General features: G+C 38.9%; 1 pseudogene; it reads left to right on the plus strand.

Moving 5' to 3' along the window:
• LOC111400137 overlaps positions 1 to 1,856 on the plus strand; it is a 6,060-nt pseudogene extending 4,204 nt beyond the window's left edge.
• The last annotated feature ends 2,545 nt before the right edge of the window (positions 1,857 to 4,401 follow it).

A 4,401-nucleotide genomic window follows, 5' to 3' on the forward strand; every position in this document is an offset into this window, starting at 1 on the left:
TCTTCTTCTTCTTCTTCTTCTTCTTCTATAAACTGCAGTCTTAATTTAGATAACTCGTTTTGTGGGGAAGAAGCGGTTTGTGACTTATTTTATGCATTAAGGCTACGTGCAATTGTAACCGGAAAATTTTTCTTGAATTCAACTGAGGAGGAAGATTGCTCGATTGAAATGAAAGGTACAGAAGCAGATGTTTTAGGTACTTACTTGGGTTTTCGCTAACTCTATGAACATTCTTGTAGAGCAGGCTTATTCGTATTAATTGGAGGCATTTTCGGGTTTTTTGTGGTACTACTTTCTTCAGCATGGATCTTATCACGAAGGCGGCATAAGCTAATCTCACCGGTTAATAAAGAAGGTAGGTTTTAATTTTATAATTGATAGATCATGCAAGAATGTTTCTTATTCATTTTACATAGCTGTAAAATTTTCCAGCATGGAAATCTGCACTATCGGCATTGTCAAAGGAGCCTGCTATTCTTAAAGTCCCGGTCGAGAAGGTATATGCTGCCACGAACAATCTACATGAATCAAACTTCATCGGCCAAGGAACATCAGGTATTAAAGCTTCTCTAGACAAACTCACAAGTTTTTTAAGAAAAACCTAGGAATAACAATGATACTGAATTGATCTGTGTAATGATATACTAATAATTGTATCCCTTCACTTTATTGTATTGTCTTATTGGATTTAGGAAATGTGTACAAAGGCCTTTTTTCCGGGAATCAGCAAGTGGCAATAAAGCACATTACAAAAGATGGAGGCGCTGAGACTTTCGTGAGGGAAGTTGGAAGCCTAGCGCACATCAGACACCCGAACCTGGTAGCTTTGTTGGGTTATTGTGAATCTGAAGGCGAATGCTTCCTAATTTATGAACTTTGTCCCTACGGAAACCTGTCTGAGTGGCTTTATGGTAAAGACTACATCTGCCTAAGATGTCTGCTGTCCGAACTAGCTTTTTCCTTATGCTGATAAATTTAATGTTTATCAGGGAACGATAAAGTCCTGTCCTGGATTCAAAGGCTTCAGATAGCGATTGGCAGTGCTCGAGGACTCTGGTTTCTCCATACATTCCAGGAGGATGCATAGTTCATCGAGATGTCAAGGTCTGGTTCGACACCCAAGCCTTTTTATTGAACTTCTGCACCAATATCTGCATGACTGTTCACAATGATCAATTGAAGTTCATCTTACGTCTGACAGCCAACAAACATCCTGCTCGGGACAAACTTTGAAGCCAAGCTTTCCGACTTTGGGTTGTCCAAAGTTATGAACTTAGATGAATCCTGTGTGAGCTCAGAAGTGAGAGGTACGTTTGGCTACGTTGATCCCGAGTACCAAAGCAACCATCTAGCAAGTGCAGCTAGCGATATCTACAGCTTCGGAGTAGTACTCCTTCAAATCCTCTCTGGGAGGAGGGTTATAAATATGAATATGAAGAAACCAATGTCATTAGACAAAATTGTAATCACTGTCCCTTGCGTCTTTCCTTTTCTTGGTTTCTAGTAATAATTGAAATAATTCTTCCTTCATTTGTGAACAGGCAAAATCTCTTACCAAATATGGAAGCACAGCAGAGTTTGCTGATCCAAAACTTCATGGAGAGTATTCAGCAGAAGCTTTAGAGCTCACATTCGAGCTAGCCCTTTCATGTACGGCTCTTAAGCAGCAAAGACCATCCATCGGCCAAATTATTGAAATTAGAGGAGGCTGTTGACATATCAACTAGGACAAAAGCGTCTTCACCAGATTGGTCATCAGTACCCTAAACCTAAGGCATCGAATACTAGTAAGTATTAACCCTTCACAAACTATCAGACACTGAGATTTGCATATTCCTTTGCTATAGATTCTTCTGACATCGAGAAAGATCAAAATTTTGATACGGAGAACTGCTACAGGACGTCTGTAAAAAATGTATTTAAGTTGTAATTTGACGACATGCCTCTGTTCGAGTATTTTACAAAAGAGAGTGGCTACTTCAGTTGTGTATTTACTTGTTTTGAAAATATTTCTCCTGTCAAAATTTTGAGCATAGTGTATTTTCAGATACGTAAGGGGTGTTTTTGAGCATCAGAGGACCCCCTTATGTCAAAATACATTATGCTCAGTTCTATAAAGAGAAAGAAAAGAAATGGCAAATGCTCTTTAACAGAATAAAGGTCATTTACCTCCAAGCGGTTTGTAGAAAGCAAGCACCCCGAGTCTTCCACTGGTAAGAATAGTATCTAAATGCATGCTGGAGTTTCTTGCCATGCAGGCGCTTAAACTGAAATGCAAAAAAATTAAGGTCTTCAGCTCCAAGTACAAAAGCCTCGCCTTCAGTGAGAGTTCTAACAGTTCGAGTGGAAGAAGGCAATGTCGCTGTTGGGATCGAGGCTTTGGTACCTCGATAGTACACTTAAGGGGCTGGAGCACATCAGCGGGTCGGGGGCGGTGGTGTTGGCGTTAGCCAAGTGGTGGGTTAGCGTTCGCAGTATTTGGTAGAGGTGGAAGCCGGCCTGGTGAATATTCTATTCAACTTCCATGGTGGAGCCCGATTATAATCGGATTCTCCGCAATATCTTCTCAATTGGTTAATTATATAACAACAACTGTTACGCACCGCATCAAACCACTTCGAAAATCCTGTTGCTCTCCTCTACGAGGTGCCACGTGTCCCTACGACATGGTTCCAAAGTGATGTTGACTTAGGTCGAATTCCAACTTGACGCACCACAAGGCACACACTTCACAAACTAAATCTACTGACACAACCGAAGTGTCCCCCTTTAAGTGAGGCGTCTGGCTCTCCGAGTTGCTCGCTTAACAGATACGTCCATTGTCAATTTCATGAGCATATCTATATCAGGATCTTCTATGGATGTGACATCTTCATGGGTCTAGTTGATGTGACATCAACTTTATGTCAACTCAACTCAGGGGAATTAATAACCCGCCCACTCTAGATGTGGTTGATTGACGCCTACGAGCAAACGTCTCACGCCGTCAGATGCATACATGTGTCCCACATCCAACGGTGCTCCTCGTTTATAAATACCCAAAGTTTGGCAAGAGACTAAGGTAATAAAACTCATACTAAACTTAGCTCTCCACATTCAAACATTATATATCCTCCTCCCTACTCTCTTGCACAATTCTAGCACCGTTTCAATCATCAACCACTGACTTGACCGTCGGAGTGTATGCGGCCGCCATCACCCCCATTGGTTCCGACCGTGTGCTCCTAAACGTGTGTTGTTGTGTGCAGAGAGGAACACGTGGAGTGGCTCTCAGTTGACCACGTGGAAGTCCAATTCGCGAGATCAACAACAACCGTCAACACAAAAAGATTAGATCGAAGTAATTACGAAAAAACGTGAAGAATTTGGATTATGGAAAAAATTGGGAAAGATTGAAGGTTTGGAGTAGGGATGTAAGCAAAAACCGCAAAATCGAAAAATCGAACCGAAATCGCATTTTAGAAACCATCGATTTGGTGCCACATGGACCCGGTCAACGAAATGGTTTTGAACCAAACCAAACCTGTCAAAATAGTTTGGTTTAGGTTTGAGAATTTTAATTGTGGTTTAAAACCAAACCGGACCGGCAAAAAATATATAAAAATGAAAAAATGAAATTTTTTGAAAATTCATCCAAATATGTAAAATTTAATAATTTTGTCATTTGTGGGTATTTTTATCTATTTCTAATTTTCTAATACATATTTATTATTATTCCCTAATAATCCTAATTTATATCTAATAATCTCAAAACTAACATAATCTATCAAAAGTCATTTTCCTCTTCAGAATTCAGATGAACTCCAGCCAACACTCGACACAGTTTTAAGCCACCAGCACCACACAAACTTCTTCTTCGATTTTTTACGCCTCTTCGAAGTTGAATTATAGTCCATTACACAAAATTAGAGACGGAGATCCTAAACCTTCAGTGATAATATTTGCTATGAATAAAGTTTCAAATCAATAAGGGGGTGTTCTTTTTGTGTTTCAGTTTTGTGTTTTGAATTCATTTTGAGTATTGTGTTTTGAGTGTTTGTTTTGAAATTGTTGAAAATGCGTTCTTTTTATTAGTTTCTCAAAACAAAAAAAAAAATGAATTTTTTTTTTGAAATTTTGAGAATCACCACAACACCACCTCAAAAAAAAAATTAATTTTTAATTTTTTTTTGAAATTTTGAGAATCACCACACCACCTCCTAAAAAAAATGGTGTTTCCCGCGTTTTCAATTTTTTCAAGTTTTACACTAAAAACGCCCCAAAACGGCAAAAAAGTCGTTTTGTGTTTTCTTCACAATTTTTTTTTCGTTTTCAAAAATTCGTTTTCGAAAACGGGAAAGAGAACACGTTTTCACCGTTTTGAAAAATCGAAAATAGAAAACGGCCCGAAAACGATAAAGA

The sequence above is a fragment of the Olea europaea genome, chromosome 10, assembly GCF_002742605.1.
Source record: "Olea europaea var. sylvestris chromosome 10, O_europaea_v1, whole genome shotgun sequence".
Classification (NCBI taxonomy): domain Eukaryota; kingdom Viridiplantae; phylum Streptophyta; class Magnoliopsida; order Lamiales; family Oleaceae; genus Olea; species Olea europaea.